The sequence below is a fragment of the Salvelinus sp. IW2-2015 genome, linkage group LG32 (assembly GCF_002910315.2).
Source record: "Salvelinus sp. IW2-2015 linkage group LG32, ASM291031v2, whole genome shotgun sequence".
Lineage (NCBI taxonomy): Eukaryota > Metazoa > Chordata > Actinopteri > Salmoniformes > Salmonidae > Salvelinus > Salvelinus sp. IW2-2015.
The window spans coordinates 37339552-37351647 of NC_036871.1; the positions used below are offsets into that span (position 1 = coordinate 37339552).

The window sequence follows — 12096 nt, forward strand, 5'->3', positions numbered from 1 at the left end:
TGATTCCTGCGAATGCATTGTCAGTGTATTTACAATGTTATCTCTTCATTACCAACATCACAATTCCATAGACAATCTGTCTGTCTGTCTGTTCTGTCTGTCTGTCTGCTGTCTGTCTGTCTGTCTGTCTGTCTGTCTGTCTGTCTGTCTGTCTGTCTGTCTGTCTGTCTGTCTGTCTGTCGTCTGTCTGTCTGTCTGTCTGCTGTCTGTCTGCTGTCTGTCTGTCTGTCTGCTGTCTGTCTGTCTGTCTGTCTGTCTGTCTGTCTGTCTTGTCTGTCTGTTGTTTGAGGCCTGTCTTTGCCTGTGAGGGGTCAGTGGCCATGTGTGAATATTGGCACTAGATTGGTAGTGACTCCGTGACTGAAGCGGGAAGGAGATCTTCTGTGATGTCTGGAGTGGACTACACAGTGTTTACACATATTATTGATTCGGTGTGTTGTGTGTGTACTACTTATGTTTTGCACGTCTGTGTGTGCATATGACGCTATGTCTATAGCTCCCCCGTCCTCACACCCCTTGCTGCAGGTGGACCCAGACGAAGAGGACGACAACAACTTCTCATTCTTCTTGTTCTGCTGCAGAGTCTGTCTTTGAAGAGGTTGAGGAACAGTTTGCACCCTTCCCCTTCTGTTTCCCCCCTCTGCGCCGGATGACGGGCACCGAGCGATAGCCTTGGCGACCAGGTAGGCCAGTTCGGCCATGTGAGTGCCATACAGACGCAGGAGGAGGGGCCATGAAAACGGTGAAGACGTTTTTTCTGTGGGGCGGGAGACAAAGCAGTCCACCACATTGGGACAGGGCCACTGGTCACACTGGACCAGCCTGGGCATCTGGAAGCCGTCGTACAACACGTATAGAGCATACCTGGAGAACGAAGGTGAAGATAAAGCTTAGAACTACAGATGTAGCATCTTTATTTGAGCCAGTTTGCAACAGCGGTAAATAATCCTAAACAGGAAATGTGAATTTTATGTGGATTATAATTAATGGACATTTTTTAGGGGTTGATATATTTTTCGTAAAGGGAAAATCATGTCTGACATTTCAAAGTGGAAATCAAACTTTCAAAGCCTTTTAACCTCAAATACACTACAAGATTTACATTTCCTGCATCGAACATTCTCCTGCAACAGGGTGATCAAATTAAGATCTACACTTGTACATGGTGATGTCATGAATCTTGAGAAGTGTATCTACATCTTATTCTTAAGCGTTTGTATGTTATGAGTGGTTCTTAGACTAAGTAACTGTTCCTGAATAATTGTAGCTACTCAAGTCACAGTACGTACATGAAGCCTCCCTCGAACAGCAGGCGAAGACCAGACTACAGGCGTACGTCCACCACAGGGCCCGCATTGGGCAGCCTCCGCCTCCTCAGATCTCTAGCTCAGCTTCCTGGCCGCCTGGCCTTGTCGCGTGCGGCAACGCCCCCGACTGAACCCTGCTGCAGGACCTGCGTTTTGTCGGCCGTGATGACGGTAGGCCACGTACATGGCTACGACGGAGAGCGGCGTGGAGACGAAGAAAGCTGCAGACACCAGAGCCGATGTGGGAACACGGGGAAGAAGTGGTCGTAGCAGACGTTCTCGCACCCGGCTGCAGGGATTGCAGACAAAGTCACTCTGTTCGTCCCCCAGACCTTTCGGCCGCCAGGACAGCACGGTGACCCGGAAGATTAAGAGGACAGACAGCCACACCTTCCCCAGGCTGGTGAGAGTGCGGTTCACACCAGCCAGCTGGGCTACAGGGTCCCCAGGTCATCTCTCCTGCTCCTCTGGCCCAGAACACACACCTACCCTGTGGAGAGACCAAGAGGAGAAGGGGGTGAGGGCTGGATCGATATAGGGAAGTTGGAGGGAAGAGAGAGGAAGGAGGAGATAAAAAACATTAGTACAGGGTCCCCAAGCTCATGTCCTCTGCCCCAGGAACAAATCCACTCTACTCTGGGGAGAGAAGGAGAAAGGGGGTGAAAGTTGAGGTAGAAAAATAAATAGAGAGGAGAGATAAGAATGAATGAGAGGAGGAGAGAGAGAGAGACAGAGAGAGAACTGAATACAGTTGCTTGGCTAGACCATGCCAATGTTGTAATGAATCATTGATCAGCAACATTTCCAAATGTATACACTCTAGAAAAGTGGTTCTTTTGTCTTTCCCCATTGAGGAAACCGGTTTCCAGGTCAAACCCTTTTGTCCCGGAACCCTTAAGTTAACCATGAACCGAAAATTTACCTGGAACAAAGGGTTTACCTAGTACCAAAGGTTCTAAAAGGTTTTCTCCTATGGCGACAGTCGAAGAACCCTTTTTAGGTTCCCCTAAAGTGTACCGCTGCGCTAATATAGCCGTACTAAGTTTTTATAACTGCACTATAACTGCACCTACATTCACCTCTCAAGAACACCAATTTACTATCAATGGGGTTTACATGTTAATAATAAAATATCAATAAGTTTGAAGTGTTATTTTTTTTATCACTTCAATAAGTTGTCTTTTAAAGGTGTTGAATGCAATGTTAATGAAAAGCGCATATAAAATACATTACCGTCATCTCTAATTATGATAGGAATTCAAGACATGTGCAGAATAAAAATTATTATTTTCACCCCACAATACCTTCCTCATGTGATACAAAAATACATTTTACATAACACGTCTCAAAGTTTTTAAAATGTTCCATCTAATGAAACAAATAGAGAAAAAGAAGTCACTGACAGAGAAAGAACAAACACATCAACCTGTCTTCCTCACCTTTCTCTCCTGAAATGTAGCGGAGCTCCATGTACCCCCACTTCTCCTGCTTGGTTCACCTCTGCCTATAGTCAATCCACAGACTCCAGGAGAGACGCGTTCTAGGGGTGGAGACGCCAGTCCACTGATTTACCGCTGACTAGACCTGATGTGCTCTGAGCGCTCTCGAAGACGCACCTGAAAACTGTGGGATCACCTACGTAACGTCAGTCGGGGCGCGAGCTGAAAATCGTGGAGCCGACAACCAAGTGCAGTTTGAGTTGAGCTTAGTGATGTCCTATGTATAAGAACACAGCCATAGATTTGTGCTGATCTGCATCTTCTCGTTTCCTCAAATATATTTTATGTGTGTGTGGTGTGTGTATATATACTGACCTGACGGAGGAGTTCATTTCAGTCAGTTTATCAAAAGAGTTTTGTTGTTTTCTTATGGTTCTAACCAACAGCGAATCCCACACTGGTGATTATACTTTTTTTGTGGTGTGGATGCACCCAAACCAGTCTTGAGTGTCTTTACCACTCAAATGTGGTCAAATGTTGACCTCAGGAATGTTTTACACCACGTATGATTTTAGCAATCTAGACTTAACACTCCACAAAACACATTGAACCCTACCCCACACATCCCAGCCCACCCACCATCCAAGTGCTTGAAGAATCCAAGTTTGTTCATGCACCTGTGTTGACTGGCATTGTAGCAGTACTACGCATTCACTCCCCAAACACTCCCCCTTCTGTCTGCAGTGGCTCAGTGACGAGGGAAAACACTTCCTTTCCTAGCTTCATCTCTCTGTTCCCCTCTGTTCTTCCCTCCCTTCATACCTCACTACAAACTGCTCCCACCAGATTGGGGTTCCCTAACTTACCCCATCCTGTCCCAGCCAGGATAACAAGCAGGCAACAGTGAGGACACACACACACACACACAGCCACACGCCGCACGACAACACCACAGCACACACGACACGAACACACCACACACACACAACACACACACACACACACACACACCACCAACACACCACACCACACACACACACACACACACACACACACACCACACACACGGTTATCTCCTATTTCTTGGGATTGGGGGGATGCCCAATGGTAGATTGGTGTGGACAGAAAGAGGGGCTGAAGTGGGATGGTTCACAAACCCTGGCTCGAGGGCAGAGAAGGCAGGGGTACAGGGCTCGATAGGGTTGAGGTGAGGTGGTAGTAGTACAGGATGCTTTGTGTTGGCTCCTTTTGCCGACAACAACAGCTGTTCACCAACGAGGTGAGTTGACACTGGGTCTGGTGCTGAGCATACAAGAGACACAAACCAGATAGGATAACTGTAATGTCCTCCTCAGCCAAGACGAATTTTGCTCAATCTGAGAATGTGTGTTAGTATTAGGACTGTGTTACACGTATGAGACATGAGTGTGCTATTTTATTGAGACTGTGAGTGTGTATCGTATTGAGACTTGTAGTGTGTATTTTATTGAGACTGTGAGTGCCTATCGTATTGGACTGTGATGTGTATTGCATTGAGAACTGGGAGTGTGTCTCGTATTGAGACTGTGATGTGTATCGTATTGAGAACTGGAGTTGGTATTGTATGAACTGTGACTGTGTATCTATTGAGACAGTGAGTGATGTATTTAGGAGACGTGTGTGTATCTGTATTAAGACTGTGAGGTTATCGTAATTGAACTGTGAGTGTGTATTGTGTGAGACTTGAGTGTTATTGTAGTTGAGACTGTGAGTTGTATTTTAGTGAACTGTGAGTGTGTAGTCGTATTGAGACTGTGAGTTGTATTGTAGTGAGGACTCTGAGTGTGTATCGTATCGTAGTGAGACTGTAGTGTGATATTGTAGTGAGACAGTGAGTGATGTATTGTATTGAGAACTGTGAGGTGTATCGTATTGAGACAGTGAGTATGTATCGTATTAGACTGTGAGTGTGTATTGTAGTGAGACTGTGAGGGTGTGCTGTGTCTCTACAATGTGCATTGAAGCAGCACATTCCATGCACATGTAAAAGGGCTTGCATAACCTGTCTGATTTGTAACTTTGTCAATCAGTAGATCAATTCTGAGCTTTATCTCTCTCCTTTAATGGACATTTTTGTAGGGGTTGATATATTTTTCGTAAAGGGAAAATCATGTCTGACATTTCAAAGTGGAAATGACAAACTTCAGAAGCCTTTTAAACCTCAAATACACTACAAGATTTACATTTCCTGCATAGCAGGAACATTCTCCTGCAACAGGGTGATCAAATTAAGATCCTACACTTGTACATGGTGATGTCATGAATCTTGAGGAAGTGTATCTACATCTTATTCTTAAGRGTTTGTATGTAGTGGAGGTGGTTCATTGAGCTACACTCAAGTAACTTGTCTGCCTGAAATAAAGGCTTGTTAGGCTTTACTCAGGGAGCTCACACAGTACGTACATGAAGCCTCCCTCGAACAGCAGGCGGAAGACCAGACTACAGGCGTACGTCCACCACAGTGGCCCGGCGATTGGCAGCCTCCGCKTCCTCAGACTCTCTAGCTCAGCCTCCTGGGCCGCCTGGGCCTTGTCGCTGCGGCAACGCCCCCCGACTGAACCCTGCTGCAGGACCTGGCGTTTGTCGCCGTGATGACGGTAGGCCACGTACATGGCMACGAGGAGAGCGGGCGTGGAGACGAAGARAAGCTGCAGACACCAGAGCCTGATGTGGGACACGGGGAAGAAGTGGTCGTAGCAGACGTTCTCGCAGCCCGGCTGCAGGGTATTGCAGACAAAGTCGCTCTGTTCGTCCCCCCAGACGCTTTCGGCCGCCAGGACCAGCACGGTGACCCGGAAGATGAAGAGGACAGAKAGCCACACCTTCCCCAGGCTGGTAGAGTGGCGGTTCACACCAGCCAGCTGGGCGTACAGGGTCCCCCAGGTCATCTCTCCTGCTCCTCTGGCCCAGAACACACACCTACCCTGTGGAGAGACCAGAGGAGAGAGGGGGTGAGGGCTGGATCGAAGTAGGMAGAGTTGGAGGGAAGAGAGAGGAAGGAGGAGAAAATAAAACATTAGATACAGGGTCCCCAAGTCATGTTCCTCTGCTGCCCAGAGAACAACCCACTCTACTCTAGGAGAGAGGGAGGAGAAGGGGGTGAAAGTTGAGGTAAAAACATAAATAGAGAAGGAGGAGAGATAAGAATGAGATGAGAGGAAGAAGTATAGAGATGAGAGGAGGAGGAGAGAGAAAGAGAAGAGAACTGAATACAGTTGCTTGGCTAGACCAGTGACATGTTGTATATGAACTATTGATCAGCCAACATTTCTAATGTACTACACTTTTGAAAAAAGGGGTTCTTTTGTCTTTCCCCATAGGGAAAGTTTCCAGGTCAAACCCTTTTGGGACCCTATAGAACCTGGAACCAAAAGGGTTACTACCTAGTACCAAAAGGGTTCTACAAAGGTTTCTCCTATGGGACAGTCGAAGAACCCTTTTAGGTTCCCCTTAAGAGTGTACCGCTGCGCTATATAGCCGTACTAAGTTTTATAACTGCACTATAACTGCACTTACATTCACCTCTCGAAGAACACCAATTTTCACATCAATGGGGTTTACATGTTAAATAATAAAATATCAATAAGTTTGAAGTGTTATTTTTTTTATTCACTTCATAAGTTGTTTTTAAAGTGACTTGAGATGCAATGTTAATGAAAAGCGCTATATAAAATACATCTATTATATTATGATTAGAGTGCGACCGATTATGATTTTCAACGCCGATACGATACGATTAATGGAGATCAAAAAAAGCCGATACCGATTAATCGGACGATTTTTATTTATTTATTTGTAATAATGACAATTACAACAATACTGAATGAACATTTTATTTTAACTTAATATAATACATCAATAAAATTATTTAGCCTCAAATAAATAATGAAACATGTTTCATTTGTTTAAATAATGCAAAAACAAAGTGTTGGAGAAGAAAGTAAAAGTGCAATATGTGCCATGTAAGAAAGCAACGTTTAGTTCCTTGCTCAGAACATGAGAACATATGAAAGCTGGTGGTTCCTTTTAACATATGTCTTCAATATTCCCAGGTAAGAGGTTTTAGGTTGTAGTTATTATAGGAATTATAGGACTACTTTCTCTCTATACCATTTTTTATTTCATATACCTTTGACTATTGAGTGTTCTTATAGGCTCTTTAGTATTGCCAGTGTAACAGTATAGCTTCATCCCTCTCCTCGCCGCTACCTGGGCTCGAACCAGGAACACATCGACAACAGCCACCTCGAAGCAGCGTTACCATGTAAGAGCAAGGGGAACAACTACTCCAAGTCTCAGAGCGAGTGATGTTTGAAACGCTATTAGCGCGCACCCGCTAACTAGCTAGCCATTTCACATCGGTTACACCAGCCTAATCTCGGGAGTTGATAGGCTTGAAGTCATAAACAGCAACAGAAGAGCTGCTGGCAAAAGCACGAAAGTGCTGTTTGAATGAATGCTTAGAGCCTGCTGGTGCCTACCATCGCTCAGTCAGCTGCTCTATCAAATCATAGACTTAATTATAACATAATAACACACAGAAATAGAGCCTTAGGTCATTAATATGGTCGAATCCGAAACTATCATCTCGAAAACAAAACGTTTATTCTTTCAGTGAAATAGGAACCGTTCCGTATTTTATCTAACGGGTGGCATCTATAAGTCTAAATATTCCTGTTACATTGTACAACCTTCAATGGTATGTCATAATTACGTAGAATTCTGGCAAATTAGTTCGCAATGAGCCAGGCGGCCCAAACTGTTGCATATACTCTGACTCTGCGTGCAATGAAGTGACACAATTCACCTGGTTAATATTGCCTGCTAACCTGGATTTCTTTAGCTAAATATGCAGGTTTAAAAATATATACTTCTGTGTATTGATTTAAGAAAGGCATTTGATGTTTATGGTTAGGTACACGTTGGAGCAACGACAGTCCTTTTTTGTGAATGCGCACTGCATCGTATATGCAACGCAGGACACGCTGATAAACTAGTATATCATCAACCATGTGTAGTTATAATAGTGATTATGATTGATTGATTTTGATTGTTTTTATAAGATAAGTGTAATGCTAGCTAGCAACTTACCTTGGCTTCTTACTGCATTCGCGTAACAGGCGGGCTCCTCGTGAGGCAGGTGGTTAAAGCGTTTGTTATGAAAACTTGAAATCGGCCTAATTAATCGGCCATTCCGATTAATCCGTCGTCTCTAATTATGATAGGTAAATTCAAGACATTGTGCAAGATAAAATTATTATTTTCAACCCCACAATACCTCCATCATGTGATAACAAAAATAATTTTACATAACACGTCTCCAAAGTTTAAATGTTCCATCTAATGAAAAATAGAGAAAAAGAAGTCAGCTGACAGAGAAAGAACAACACATCAACCTGTCTTCCTCACCTTTCTCTCCTGAATGTCAGGGAGGCTCCATGTACCCCCACTTCTCCTGCTTGGTTCACTCTGCCATAGTCAGATCCAACAGAGCTCCAGGGAGAGACGTCTAGGGTGAGACGCAGTCCACTGATTTACCGCTGACTAGACTTGATGTGCTCTGAGCGCTCTCAGAGACGCACCTGAACTTGTGGATTCACCTACGTGACGTCAGTTTCGGGGCGGAGCTGAAATCTGGAGCGACAACAAGTGCAGTTTGAGTGAGTCTTGAGCTGATGTTCCTATGTATAAGAAACACAGCCATAGATGTTGTGCTGATCTGCATCTTTCTCTGCTTCACTCAAATATATTTATGTGTGTGTGTGTGTGTGTATATATACTGACTGAGGAGGAGTTCATTCAGTCAGTTTATCAAAAGAGGTTTTGTTTTGTTTTCTTGTGGTTCTAACCAAACAGTGAATCCCACATTGGGTGATTATACTTTTTTTGGTGTGTGGATGCACAAACCAGGTCTTGATGTCTTTACACTCAAATGTGGTCAAAATGTTGACCTCAGGGAATGTTTTACACACTATGAATTTTTAGCTAAATCTAGACTTAAACACTCCACAAAACACATTGAACCCTACCCCAACACAATCCCARCCCACCKCCATCCAGGTGCTTGCAAGATCCAGTTTGTTCATGCACCTTGGTTGAACTGCATTGTAGCAGTATACAGCATTTCATCCCAAACACTCCCCTTCTGTCTGAGTGGCTCAGTGGACGAGGTGAAACACTTTCCTTTCTATTCATCTCTCTGTTCCCTACTCTGTTCTTCCCTCCCTTCATACCTCACTACCAAACTGCTCCCACCAGATTGGGTTTCCCTAACACGTTCCAACCCTCATCTCATCACAACTACTTTGGGGGCTGGGATCATGGCTAATTGTCCACCTTACACGGCGACGACCTACTGCTTCATCATGCAGCTTGAGCCTCTCTCTCCCACTGTCTATCCTTCCGCTGAGAGAGCCCTCACAGCTGGCCTCCTCTGTTGTGCTGCTGGCTGGATGACCAGGGTCTTTAACCTCACATAACAATCACATCCATTTTACCCGACCAGGCCCATCCCCTCACAGCCACACCAGAAATTCTCATGGATCACTTGAAAGAATCTACCGCCACCTCTCGGATCTCGTCTTTTCTTTCCTTATTTTTCTTCCTCATCTCTCTCCCCTTGCTTTCGCTCTATTCTTTCTCTCCAACCTCTCTCCTCTCTTTCTCTCTCTCCACCCCTATCTCTCTCTGTCTCTCTGTCTCGTGTCTCTTGTCTCTCTCTCTCCACCCCCCATCTCTCTCTCTCTCTCTCTCTGTTTTTCTCTTGTTCCTAATGTCTCTCTCCCCATAACAGTGTGTTAGACCTCCGAGACACTGATACAATTCATATTTTCGCAATATCCAGGATTACGATCAATGAAACTCCCATCTCCTCTCTAAAAGGGATCGTTTCCTCTCTCCATTTTCTCTCATTCCCCCCGAATCCCTCCATTCCTTTATGTGTTTAGTTCTTAATGTTATAAACTCCTCTCTTCAGATGGACACAAGGGGCCTTGGTAACCTGCTTGGCGTTGATTCTGCCTCAGACAGAGACAAATAATGTAGCTACGGTACCTGAATCTGGTAACAACGGTGGACTGGAATTGATGTGAAAAGAGGGATGGAGAGCGAGGTTGGACACTCAGAGCTGCTATTTGAAAGTGTATACTGTAGGTGATTTTTAAGGTAATTGGTCCATTTTAGTGTGTGCTTGCCCGGGTGCTGACGTGGTGTGGTGTGTGTGTGTGTGCTGTGTGTTGTGTGTGGTGTGTGTGTGTGTGTGGTGTGTGTGTGTGTGTGTGTGTGGTGTGTGTGTGTGTTGTGTGTGTTGTGTGTGTGTGGTGTGGGCGTGTGTGTGTGTGTGTTGTGTGTGTGTGCGAGTCACGTTCATTTGTCTGTCTCTGGCTGGAGTGAACTGATGCTGCTCTCCTCCTGATGGAGCAGCAGTACAATAGGGTATTATGGCTAAAATGCCTCATCTCTTTGCTCACACTGAAGACATAGTATGGACAAAGAAGAGGCATCTGTGAGAGTACCATGTATGTGTACGGTAAGGCTGTCTAGACTCGCTGATGCCAAATCGGGGATGCAAGTCTAGATGTGAGACAAGCCCAAGAGAAAGATGGTGTAGATGAGACATACGGACAGGTGAGGAGCAGAACATAATCTGAGATTGAATAATGACTTGTAGCAGTGAGTACTCTGCACTCTATCAAAAATACTATCGTGGTGGAAAGTTCAACATATGAGATCATGTAATGTGTGATGGATCCTGCACCAGATCTGAAGGCTGTCTCATGCGGCGATCGACAAGGCAGACACTAAACTCTGGCTTCACTTGCGGTGCCAGTGGTCCACAAGAGACATTACTCGATAAGAACGTAGGTAGACATTGGAATAGAAACACATCGATAGAACGGAAATATGACTGACATTCTGTAAGTCATTGAGACACAGTAGAATACATAGTGAACGTAAGTGAATATAGTGATTGGATGAGTGATGTGAAAATGTTTATAAGAGTATTGATGGCTACCACGATAGGACAAGGGACGGCATGTTGTGGGAAGAATAACAGTAGCAGCTAGTGGATCAGGACAATTGAACAACGAATCTTAGGCACATGGTAAGACCTGTTGGGAGAGCTAGCAGGAAGGGTTCAGTGGGAGGCACAGGTTGAGGTATGTGCTCTTTTCCACTCCATAGGGTCTATGATTGATCACACATTTGAGCAATATGGAGGTTCCATGAGATAAAGATGCGTTGATGATCATCAGACATGGGGAATTAGAACTTATCGCCTGTTCTGTCGGATAATATGGTGTCTGACATAGATATGTTGGGGTCGGAGACATAGTGCACCCTACATGTGGGCTGCTATGTGGATCTAGGCGCTTAGGGTGTTGTACGCACTAGGCTTCCGTGTGTCACAAAAGCAGGCTGGTGTAAGGATGATGTAGGAGCTATCGAAAGACCAACTAATTGTGGTGATTTTGTAGAGTCTCATGAAAGACTCAGTTATTGCAAGTAGCAAAAGAACACGAGGGCTCGCATCTACAGTCAACATGTCCTCACATCACTTACAACCATAATAAGCCAAAGACGACACACTGGATAATGCATAGTAATTTACCGTTGAAGTCGAAGGTTTAACATAACAGCTTAGGTTGGCATCATTACAAACATCACATCTACAGTTAAACCACTCCACAAAATTTCTTGTTAACAAACTATGTTTGGGCCAAGTTACGGTTAGGACATCTAATTTGTGGCATCGACACAAGTAATTTCATTTCCTACCATTCCAACACAATAGAGCACATCATCAAAAACGAACAGACATCATTTCACTTTTCAACTGATCACTGGGCTCAATCAAAACTTCTCAAGCATGAGGTTCAGAGGTTTACAAACTACACAACATGAGTATCGTGATCTGTAGACCTTGGTCAAGTGACCTAGCGAATAGATGGAACAATTAGTACTCTAGAAAAAATGTACTTGTCGATTGGCTTAGTAGTAGTGCTTTCTTTTTTGTATCCATATGATAGGGCTAAAAATGACGGACTTAAATTCTGGAGATATAGAGATTGCGAGTGAGTACTGCTCGCGATGTATGTCAAGGCCTACCTTCAAACTCATTGCCTCTTCTGCTTGACATCATGGGAAAATCAAAAGAAATCAGCCAAGGAACCAGGGTCTCACGGAAAAAAATAGCCATAATTAATAAACTAGGTGGTAAGCGCCTTTCGAGACAATAGTATGTTAGACATAGGTTTCCTTGGGAAGAGAATAATTCACACTACATTGTGAACTCGGAAGAGTACTCATGT

General features: G+C 44.4%; 2 pseudogenes; one reads left to right on the forward strand and one right to left on the reverse strand.

Annotated features, from left to right (window-relative positions):
• The window catches only part of LOC111956463 (gap junction beta-2 protein-like), a 4433-nt pseudogene extending 1656 nt beyond the window's left edge, over positions 1 to 2777 (reverse strand).
• A 1197-nt stretch (positions 2778 to 3974) lies between these two features.
• LOC139023437 (uncharacterized) lies at positions 3975 to 5778 on the forward strand (annotated as a pseudogene).
• Positions 5779 to 12096: the final 6318 nt, after the last annotated feature.